This window comes from Petaurus breviceps, unplaced genomic scaffold (genome assembly GCF_028583685.1).
Source record: "Petaurus breviceps papuanus isolate PSGF00001 unplaced genomic scaffold, PetGlider_PUasm1.0 90792, whole genome shotgun sequence".
In the NCBI taxonomy this organism is placed as follows: domain Eukaryota; kingdom Metazoa; phylum Chordata; class Mammalia; order Diprotodontia; family Petauridae; genus Petaurus; species Petaurus breviceps.
Genome location: NW_027187347.1, coordinates 769,457 through 781,927, shown reverse-complemented (window position 1 = coordinate 781,927; position 12,471 = coordinate 769,457).

Sequence of the window (12,471 nt, the reverse complement as noted above, 5' to 3'; positions counted from 1 at the left end):
AGAGAGAGAGAGAGAGAGAGAGAGAGAGAGAGAGAGACAGAGAGAGAGACAGAGAGAGAGAGAGAGAGAGACTAGGTGAAAAATAATCTGACAGGTAAAAGAATTAGAATTTACTGAGACCAGGAAAAAAAACAATCTTCGGGGTGTGGAATTTGAGATAAATCTTAAGGAAATTCAGATGCCAGATGTCATGGTGAAGGGAGAGAGAGGATTCTAGGCATGAGGGATAGGCAATGCAAAGCCACTGAGAAGGAAAATGAAGTGTCGCAGGTTAGGAATAGGAAGTAGGCCTGGGTAGCCGGATGAGAGAATGAGCTAATGGAGGGTAGGAACTGTCTCTTGCCTTTTGTATTTCCAGTGCTTACCACAGTGCAACCTTAGCTTCAACGCTTACTAGCTTTGTAATCTTAGGTCTTAGGTAAATAGTACACATTTGTACTACCTACTTCACAGGATGTTTGAATTTTGTGATACTCAAAGCACTATATTAATGTGGGGTTATTGTTGCTGTTGTTTGTCTAAGGGAAGCCATCATTCTAGTTCAATTACTAGGAAGGTATTTTGGATTGTGAAAGCCTGGACATTTAGCAGAGGCCAGAATTTCCAAAGTGAATTCCTATGCTATCCATTAAATTTTTTAAAGGTGACTCTTCATAAATTGAAAATTCCTATATTTTTGTGCATGTGAAGTAAAAAAAATGAAAATGTCATCTTTGACCAGATCATGAGACAGAGAAGTGATTTTTAATATTAGTGAATAAGATAGATAGTTGAACATTTTGTTCTTTGAATCAGTCCTGCTATAAAATCTCAAATATCATCAGATAATAATAATACCTTACATTTATTTCAAAAGGGCTTTTTGAAGTGTTCACATATGTTACCTCATTTGATTTCCACAACCAAATGCACTTGAAATGGGAAAGTGATTATCACACACAGTTCTTTATCCATAAAAAGAACACTATTTCAAGCATCCATTATTAACAGGTTCCAGTATTGGTCATATAAAAAGTGCAGTATGAACAGCTTATCTCATCAAATACATCTGAAGCACAAATTGCTTAATGTCAAGGCTGTTGTTTTTTAAATTGGTAAGACTACTGCTGGGCATGTGTCCTAAGGAGGTCAAAGTCTGCAAGGTCTAACATACAGAAAAAAGGGAAAAAATGGCTTATACCATTTCTTTGTGGTAGCAAGGAATTAGAAACAAAGGAAATGCCCACCAAATGGGAATGGTTAAACATTGTGATACTCACATATATTGGAATATCGCTATGCCCTAAGAAACAGTGTGTATGAGGAATTCAGAGCAGCCTAGAAAGAAAGATTTTTGTGAAACAGTTCAGAGTGAAATAAGTAGAAACCCCAAAACAACAAACACAAGGACTACATCAATGTAAACGGAAAAATAATGACAGCAAACGAAATGGAGCTCTTAATAATTATGATGACCAAACTTCTTGTTGTTGTCCAATTGTGTCTAACTCTTCATGATCCCATTTGGGATTTTCTTGGCAAAGATAACAGAGAAGCTTGCCATTTCCTTCTACAACTCATTTTACAGATGAGGAAATGGTTGAGTGACTTGCCCAGGGTCACACAATGCCTTAAACTGGTAAATGTCTTAGCCCAGATTTGAACTCAAGGAGATGAGTCTTCCTGACTCCAGGCCCAACACTCTATCCACTATGCCACCTATACCCCATAAATCAAATGATCTGGATTCTATCCCTATTCAGCTGCTGGCTCAGTACATGATCAGATTACCTTTTATTGGGCTCAATTTCCAATCCAATCTAATAAACATTTATTAAGTGGCTACTATGTGCCAGTCACTGTGATAAGAGCTAGGGAGACAATAAAAAGAAAGATAGTGACAGTCGCTTGGGAGAAACAACAGGCAGACTACAACATGGGAGATCTTGTTCCATGAGTTTGAAACTACATGGGGCAAAAGATGTAAAGTGGAATAGCTGAAAGTCCAGTTTCTGCCCTCCATAAAGGAAGGCATTGGGAGGAGTCCAGTGCTCCACCCTGCAGGCTTCGGATCAGAGGAGAGAGAAGGCTGAGGGAGGTGAACTCAGTCAAGGCTTGAGTTAGCAGCCTGATGGTGAGTTTACAAGTGTTGAACTTATCCTGGAAGGGGCATCTTGTTCCCTAGAGTTGAAACCAGGAATCATTCAAAAAGGAAGAGGTTATACTCAATGGTCTATGTGAAAGATCCTCTTCAATTGTAACATTCTATTGTTAAAAATCATATTATCCCCATTTCAGTTAAATTAGTATTTATTAAGCCCCCACTGTGCACAAGGTAGCGTACTGATTTCCAGGAATCATAGGTAAAACATACATTCTAAAAGTTTACAACGTAATAGGAAAACATAATATGTAAACCAACAGTTATAAAAATTGTAAAAATAAAAGCCATCAAAGTGTTATTTAAAAAGTGCAGAGGAGAGAAAAAAAATCATCTTTAGGTAAATTACAAGTAGGGGAGGAATAAGAGAATTCTTCATGGAGTAGCTATCACCCAAACCCTAGACCATAAAGGAAGAGGTTTGTAGCAATGTGGAGGGAGTGTGATGTTACAGACACTGCTGTTATGTGTCAAAACACACTTCACCAAACTGTTAAATACACTACTGCATTTCTAATACAATGGAAAGCTCATTGGTGTCAGTGGACCCAAGTTCAGATCCGGTTTTTATATGATCTTGAGGAAGTCACTTCACCTCTCTGGGCCTCAGTTTCCCCACTTGCAAAATGAGGATTTTAGACTAGAAGGCTGTAATGAAAATGCAAATTTAAAGATCTTCCCTGCCCCTAGGCTAAAGTGCACCTGGAGCCTGGGGTGGGAGGCTTCTTTTTCAATAGATACTTTTTGATTGGCCAGTGGGTCAATAAGGTTGTTACATTCTCTGAGCCAGGTGAAGGATATATAAGCCCTGATGTGTAGCTTGGTTTTGGGGCTCACTTTGAGAAGTGTTCTGTGATTTGATCAGATGAAACACTGGGAAGCCGTTGTTGAGAGTCACCCAGCTTTGAAAAACCCAGATGTTGATTTGGTATGGATGTAATGGTTGGACAGTATGGAAATCTGTCTACTTGATCTGTTTCTGTCTTGATAATTGTGTCTGTATATTCTGAAGTTTGGGGTGCTGACCTTTTTCCCCTGAACTAGGTAAACGATACATATCTGAATGATTAAAGTAAGCTTGTTAACCCATTTTGAGTTGCTTTCCTTTATCAAAGCAGATCCAAGACCCTGTGTGAGCAGCCACCCTGGGGATGCTGGGGTGCTTGCTGCTACAAAGGCTTCTCAAGTCCCTTCCATCTCCTAATCGGTGGTCTTGGGATCTGTGTGATCAAAAATCTGCTAAAGGCAATCTTCCTTGTAATAAATACTTTGACTGATGGACAATAAACAACTTGAGGATTGAACTCCACTGAATAGGCATAGAATATTATTTGAGAAAGGAAAACATTTAAGAATGAGTATCAAGGACATGCACTTGAAATAACAAACATACAAATTCATAAAAACAAAAAAAACTCCTACCAATAAAGAAAATAATACTCACGAATAGTTCTAAATATACAAGACATACATTCTTTTCTGTAAATAGGATGGAATCAGATTACCTCTGTTGGGCCTAACTGGGTTGATTTCCCTCTTCCAAAGGAGAAGAGCTGGAGACTTCTGTTATCAACTGCCAGGAAGGACCATGAGGAGTGTGTAAAGATAGGAAGAAAGTACTAGCTTAGTCAATCTATGTGTATTTAAGAGGGGCAGGTAGGTGGTACAGTGGATAGAGTACAGGGCCTGATGTCAGGAAGACTCATCTTCCTGAGTTCAAATCTGTCCTCAGGGGCGGCTAGGTAGCACAGCAAGTAAGAGCACCGGCTCCAGTGTTGAGAAGACCTGAAGATCGAATCCCAGGCTCAGACACTTAGCACCCACCCAGAAACACCTGGCAGTGTAACCTTGAGCAAGTTACTTAACCCCGATTGCTTTAAAAAAAAATCTGGCCTCAGAAACTTACTAGCTGTGTGACCCTGGGCAAGTCACTTACTTTGGTTTGCTTCAGTTTTCTCATCTGTAAAATGAGCTAGAGAAGGAAATGAAAACCTCATCTGGGGTCATGAAGAGTCAAACAGGACTGAACAAATATTATAAACAAGTCTTTAAGAACATGACCACTCCTAATTTAGTGAGGTCCTTTTAAAATTTTTTGTTAGAGCCTTTTCTAACATCATACCATCTGTGTTACAGGCTCCATGATGGAGCTGAAAGCCAGTGGAAAGGCACTCCCCCCAATTTCCACCCCATCACAGACTTTTCAAGGCCTTATGGACAAGAAGAAGCTGCCTCCTCAACCTAGGTACATGACTCATTGAAGGCCCACTTTTAGGAAATGTATTTTTCTGGTAGGAACAGAGGAGACCAGGGATGAGTTGAAGGTACCTCAGTGCCATTTGATAAGTATGGCATTGTTTAAAATAGTTAAGCAGGCAGTTCACAAACACCATTCCTAGTAGTAGTAAAGGATGAAATCAGAAAGCTGCTACTAATGCAGTCTGGTGGGAATATTCAGTTTGTGAAAGAAACCGTAAAGGTAGGTAGGAGGCTAATTGTAGACAGCCTTAAATGTCAGACTAAGTCATTTTTATTTTGTTTTAGGTGCAATAGGGAGCCATTGATGCTTTTTGAGTAAGGGAATGATGCAGTCATTGAGAAGATGAATTTTTTTACTGAGTAAAAGTTGGATTAGAATAAAGAGAAACCAGAAGCAAGGAGATCAGTTAGGAAGCTATTACAGTTGTTTCTCAGTCACCAATAGAATGAAGAAGGGTTGTATGTTTTCTCTCATGCTTTTTGGCACAGTATTTTCAGTGATGTCAGGTACCTTCAAAGGATGAAAATAGCATCAAGGTCAACTACTGCACTGAAGGTAAATTATTTAACTTGTAAAGGCTGCAAATCAAACTAAAGGGGAGGGAGTTGGCGTGTGACTTTTTGTTCACAGACGATTATGCACTCAATGTAGTCTCTGAGGCTGAGAGGTAAAAGAGTATGGACTGATTCTCCGCTGCTTGTGCTAATTTTGGTTTGACAATTAGCATCAAGAAAATAGAGGTTCTCCACCAGCCAGTACCACACCATCCATATGTGGAACCATCATTTATAGCAAATGGAGAAATTCTGAATGCTGTGGATAAATTCTCTTACCTTGGCAGTATACTTTACAAGGATCATTGATCCCATGAAAAATGAGGAGAACATGTAAATGAAACTACTGATTCTATCACTGTTTCTGGGCTATTCTAATCAGATGTGAATTCATCAATTATTTGAGTACCTATCATAGATGATGAGGTTGGTGCACGCATTGCCAGAACTAGCTTGCTGTTTGGGAGGCTCCAAAGGAAAGTGTGGGAGAGAAGAGGTCTTAGTCTACCTACCATACTGAAGGTCTATGGAGCCATGGTGTTGACTTCATTGCTGTATGCCTATGAAATCTGAAGAGTATACCAGCACCATGCCAGGAAACTGAATTGCTTTTATTTGAATTGTCCTGGGAAGATTCTGAAGATCACCTGGAAAGATAAGGTGCCTGATGCTGAAGTCCTCTCTCAAACTAAACTGCCAAGCACTCAAATTCTAATACAGAGAGAATAACTCCAATGGGCTAGCCATGTCATTAAAACATCAAATGTATGCTTGTATAAAAGATTATTTTATGAAGAACTCATACAAGGCAAGCACAGCATGAAGGTTAGAGGAAATAATACAAAGACCCCCTCAAGGTTTCTCTAAAGAACTTTGGAATTGATTGTGAGATATGGGAAACACTGGCACAGGACTGCCCTGTGTGGTGTGCCTCCATCAAAGAAGGTGCCATGCTCTATGAACAAAGCAGAATGGCAGCAGCTTAAAAGACCTGTGAGATGTGCTGATTTAGAGACATTTCCATTCCAAATATTTATATCAACTATTACTACCCGACCTGTGGTAGAGTCTTCCAAGCTCTTATTGGTCTGATCAGCCACAATTGGACACAGTGTACCTTGACCCTGACATAGTGCCATAGGAATCTCATTTTGGTTCTCTTCAAGCACAAGGGACAACAGCTATATTATGTAGTGAGGAGCAATGACATAAGAGGAAAGGTTGTAGTTTTTAAAGTACAAAATATAAAAATAGTGATATGCAAATGATATCATGTACTCCACTCCAACACATTCATTATATAAATTCTTTCAAGTGAATTTTACACAGATCCATTCTGTGTGATGTCTACAAGTGGAACCCTAAAGCTTGGCCTGTGTGTATTGATGCATAATTTTGTATCATTGATCCCATGAAAAATGAGGAGAACATGTAAATGAAACTACTGATTCTATCACTGTTTCTGGGCTATTCTAATCAGATGTGAATTCATCAATTATTTGAGTACCTATCATTTGCCTAGCACTATTTTCAAAAGAAATGTGACCTACCCTCGAAGAGCTTATAATCTATTTTAAGTTAAGACATATAGCTCCTAAATAAGACAATTAAATTCCAAAGCAATGAAGAATAGTCCAGGCTGAGCAAGTTGAGTTTTATATTATAGATCCAAGTGGTCAAACATGGTGTCTGAAAACACTGTCAAGTGGACCTTGAAACAGATTACATTGTAATTGGTAAATATTTAACAAAATACATAAAAATACAATAAAACATGGATAATATATCTTAAAATGAAGTCAATAGGCAGGAATCTTTGCATATTCTTTAATGGTCCCCATTTCTGTTTGAGATTAATAAAACCTCCCTAGACAGTAGAAACAGAAGAAGTAGCCTTGGATTTGGAGTCTATCTGGATTTGCATCCCAGTTCTGCCACTGACCATTTGTGTGATCTTGGGAAACTTATTTAAATGTCTTTGAGCCGAGGTCTCCTCATCTGTAAAATAAATTGGAGAAGGATATGGCAAACCACTCCCATGCCTATGCCAGGAAAGCCCCAAATGGGGTCACAAAGAGTCAGACATGACTGAAATGACTGAACAATGACAACAAATGGCAGTTGGATCAGATGATGTCCAAGGTCTCTTCCAGCTAGAAATCTGTTATTTTGTTATCCTCCATTAATTCATTGAAATCCTTAACCCTCATTCAATTTAGTTTAGGAACTGGGTTATTAACTCCCCCCCTACCAAACCCAAATATCTTTAGTGTTTCCATCCCTCTTTGTATTTATTGGCTCATTCATTTTATTTTCCAGTATTTTTTTGTTTGCACGTGCACTCTATTTTCAACAGATGTTATTTACCATCCTTTCACAGCTTTTAAAAGAGGATTTGTTGTCTAGATGCCTTTTTTCTTCTGACTGTGATACATAAGCCCAGTAAACCTGGGCCGGAAACCTGACCTAACAGCTGGAGAACGACACTGAAATGAAGGTCATAGTTTTGGCTCTTAATTCTGCTGAGCAGTTTCGATATAAATACTGTTTAAATAGAATGAATCTGCAAATAGACATGCTTAAATATATTAAATCCTTGCTTTTTAACTGATGGGCAAGCTAGAGCAAACCGCAGTCCTGTATAAGCTCCCTGCCTCTCCCCTCCACCCCCAACCTTCTCTTTTGTGTAAAAAGGTTATCCAGCCATGCAAACCTCTTAGGGTAAGCTTAATTAAAGTCAATGGAGGGAGAAGTATAAGCCCTTAAAGAGTGCAACTTCAAAAACATTGACTGAAAAATGGCAGTATTGGGTGTATTTAGTTGTAGTTTAGGGTAGGATGATGAAAGGGAGAAAGGAAGAATAGATCTTTCTAGCTTAGGAAGAATGGGCAAAGGAAATGGAGGAATGACTCTTGAGAGAGACCAAGAGACAAATGTCCCTGCCTGGTTAAATTTGGTCCAGCCAAACCAAGAGCTAAGTTCAACTGAGAACAAAGCAGGACTGAATTTTTCTTGGTAGTCCTTTTACTATGATTTGCATTTTTCTGCATAGCAATTCAGGGGGTTTAATAAAACATTGATTTACAAGCTGTTCCAAAAGTACATCATCTTCTGGGTTTTAAATTAAACATTTCTCTAGCAAATGGGGGACAGATGAGCTTGATTCTTTGCCCTTGGGGGATCATCTTTTCTGCCCCATCTGGCCTCTTTAAATGCAAAGACTTAGTTGGCCACTTTTGTTTGTGAGTTGTTTGTCAATCTCTAATTTCTGTTTAATTTCGTAAGACCACCCACATTTGCATTTTCAGGGTTATTAGATAATGCTTAATGCTTTTTAACTTCAAAGCGCTTTATAAATATTCACTAATGAATGCTCCCAGAACTCCTTTGAGGTCTAGGCATTTAAATTTTTTTTTTTTTAAATCTGATTTCCTTATGGGTACTTCAGTTCAGGTTAATAGACTTTTAGTGTTCCTGGCTTTGTAGTCTAAGGATCTGAATTTGAATCTTGGCCCTGCCAACTTACTAATTTTGTGGCCTTCTGAAAGTCAATTAATCTCTCTGGATCTCATCTGTGAAATGAAGGAGTTGGACCAGATGGCCACTAAGGTCTTTTCTAGGCCTAAATTCCATTATCACTATGACTTACTGTATGCACAGCAGTGTGATAGGTGCAAAGAAAGATGGAAAGTTTGGGGAAGGTACATTCCTTGCCTTTCTATAAGTTTCTATAAATTAGGAGAGGGAGATGACAGAGTCCAAGACTAATAATAATCATATTAGAGAAGTGAGGAAGAACATGTTTAAAAAAAAAGTTTGTGAGAGCAAAATGTTACTGATTAAAAATTTAAAAACCAAAATTCTATGCCATTATACTCTCTTATAGGAAAGAGTGCTTCTCCTATTCTGTGAAATACAGCTTACATTGGCAGTATAATAAGGTAGAAACTTTAACAATAGAGAAGAACAATGGAATCCTGAACCCCAGTTTTCTGAGAAGAATTTGAAAGAGAAAGAGAGTTGCTGCCTATAGTGAGTATCTTGCCACTCAGGGAATGTCAGACCTCAGAACTCAGACTCATGGGGAGGGGAGAGGGAACCAGGAAGGGTAGTCCCTGATCCTAGGATGAGTATGCTGATTATTTCTGAAATAGTTTAGCAGGAACAGGAATTTCACCTCAATCTAGAGTCTAGGAAGATTCTGACTAATCCGTGGAGCAAAGTGCTGGGTGAAGAGCAGGCCAATTGAACTCAGTGAATCAGTGTCCTACAATGAAGAGATCCAATGAGTCTGGCCCAATTATAAGCCTGGCCAGGACAACTCACTCATCAGGGAACAAGTCAGGAAGCATTGCAAGAGAACATCAGGGGCCAAATATCACAAGAGGTGTAAAATATCCCCCTACATATGCTTTGGATCGGTGGGGTCTTCACTGAGAAATCTCTATATTTAAATCCTGTCCCCTTCGATGGTGCATATGTTTGCAGGAGAATATGCCTTAAGTTTATGGGTTGACAAGAAAGAATCTTTTATTATAAATCTTAACATGATATACCAGTAAATATCTTTTCTTTGAGCTGACTGTCCAAAAGCAGACACATTGGGGGAAGTTGATGAGTGATAATTTTAAGGAATATGGGACCAGAGCCCACAGAGTATCTTAAATTTAGAGTAGCTGTCCCCTAGAAAACCCAGTCTGTGAGTACCAAGGAGGGGGTCAAAAAGGGCATTTCACTGCAATGGAAGATTAGGGATGAGAATTTAGGTCTTCTTGCTGTCAGTCCAGTAACATTTTGATGGGGTGCTTGTGCTTGAACCCCAGTTTGTAAAATCACATTTCTCCCTAGTTTCAAATCTCCCTAGCCTCAGAGCGTTCTCTCTGACTGCTTCTCCCTGTGCCAGTACTCTGCCTAGCAACCATTCATGATCAAGCTCCAGCCAAATGTTTATCTCCCCTTGGTACAATAACAAGCTGCACCTATGAATCCTTCACTAGATTATCTATAAGTAATTCCCTAGCTCATTATATATACCCTGAGTCCCTCATCATGTCTGCCTTAGGCTTGGGACATATGTATACTCCCAACACCCATCTTGTCAAACATGACATTGATAGGTGGCAGCTTGGTCAGCCCTGATGGCTAGCTGACTTAGTGATGTTTCAAGCCTAAAACCACACCTCCATGCATCCCCACCTTGTGCTATTTCCCAGTGAATTCTGGTCAATATGCCTACACAGTAGATATTAAAAGTGCATGTTTCTTTAAACACTGAGCACTCCTTAACCACTCCCTAATCCCACCCTGACTCACCTAGTTTGGCACATGTTATACTATAGTTTATCCTATATAAACTTTAAATTCCCTCTAAGGTTGCAGTTTCCCTAAGAATTCTTGCCCACTATATAGCGTAACAATAAATCTTTGCCACTTTGACTCAAAGAATTCTTGAGTCTGTCAATTCATTCCAGACTGCTTTCCAGGGATTCTGGTTATTGGGGTTCCTGGACTTGCTGAAATCCCTGACCCCCGGGTCAATTTCCATTTTACTATTGAACTGCACCTGAGCTGCTCCAGTGTGTGCTAAATCAAGGCCAGCAATACTAACAATAACTCTCTACTAATAGGCACATGTGGTATTAACTTAGAGAGGATCATCTGGAAAAAAGGAAAGTCCTACTGACTTCAAAGATTTCAATATTTTCCCCTATCCTAAAATCCCCTCCAATAGCTAAGAATTCATTTTGCAGAAGAAAGATGGACTTATGAGTCTTGGGGAGAAGGTCAAACTCCACATTGCTATGGATATGTATGTGATTTAAGATCATGTGCCCAGGCTCTTGGTTCCTTTTTATTCAGATAATCTGAGCAGGGATTTGTTAATGATTACACTCAATAATCACAAACTAAACACCTACTATATGCATGTCAAACTGTGTTAGGCACATGAAAACATGGAGGAGATACCTTAGAAAGTATTTGCATCAGTGACAGCATATAGGTCATGCTATAGCCCTAGGAAATATCCCACAGATAATATGGCAGTATGAATATACTAGATCTGGGAAATTACCAAACAACACATATATTTCATGAAGATTCTGGGGTCTTTGGAACTGTCCTTTCTATGAGATCTGCTCAACCCTGAAGCTAATTGTTCTTATTATCCTCAGTTGAGCTAGAATTCACCCCTGAGATACAAAGAATGCCTAAAAAGGTGGCTAATTCTAGATTCTTCTCACTTTCATATTAGGAACCCTGTTCACATCCCAGAAGTTCATCAAGTACCTTGTAGGGCTAAATATACTAGTTTCTGAGTATTTCAATATATACATAGTAACCAGGTATAGTACTGCATGCCTTTAATCTCTGCTACTGGGAAGGCTAAAGCTAATGTATCACTTGAGATCAAGAGTTCTGAGCTTTAGTAAGGTTAAAGCTAAACAAGGGCAGTGGATAGAGGACTGGCCTCAGGGTTCAGAGGATCCAAGTTCACATTTGACCTCAGACACTTACTAGACATGTGACCCTGGGCACTTAACTCTTTTTTCATCAGTTTCCTCATCTGTAAAATGAGCTGGAGAAGGAAATGGCAAAGCATTCTAGTATCTGTGCCAAGAAAACCCTAAAATGAGGTCAGAAACAGTCAAATGTGGCTGAAAGCCAATAAAATGTGATCTAAGTCCAGCAATCAATATGATGAACCCTCAGGAGTCAGGTGAGACCAGCTTACCCAAGCAGGGGTGAACTGGTCCAGATCAGAAATAGAACAAGTCAAGATGTTTCATGTTGATCAATGGTGTGGATTGGCAATGGGATCTGGCCCATGAATGTCTGCTGTACTTACAAACTGGTTGAGAGAGGGAAACCCAGTCTCTGCCCCCCCCCCCCCCCCCAAAAAAAAAGAAAAGAAAAGAAAAAGGGAAAAAATACACCCAATTATTTTCATGAAAACAACTTAAGGTTCTGTCAATGGCCCCTTTCACTCTCCTACTCTACATTCTCTCCTTTAATGACCTCCTTTGATCCCCTAGATATAAATATCAGAAATCTATGCAAAAATTTGCCATTATTTCTACTTCCAACTTCTCTCCAGATTTCCAATCCAATGTTTCCAATTTCTTGCTAAATATCTTTACCTGGATGCCTTCTGGGACCTGAAACTGAGCCTGCCCCAAATTGTACTCCTCCCTAAAATCCCCCCTCCTCCACCAGGGGAAATTAGGGCATTTCCTTCCCTAATTTCTCTACCTCTCTGGGTAGTACCACCACCCACCCAGTGACCTCAGCTTCAGCTCTTCCCTTACTTTCACTCACTCCTCATCCAAACATTTGATATCTTGTTAATCAATGCTTATCTCTGAAATATCTCTTGAACATTCACCCACTTTTGTATCTGTACTGCAACCATACCTTTCTTCCCACTTAAATCATCTTTTCACTTAAAAGAGCTTCCTAGCAAACTTTTGTGTTTTCCTTTTTTTTTTTTTTGGAGGGCAATTGGGGTTAAGTAACTT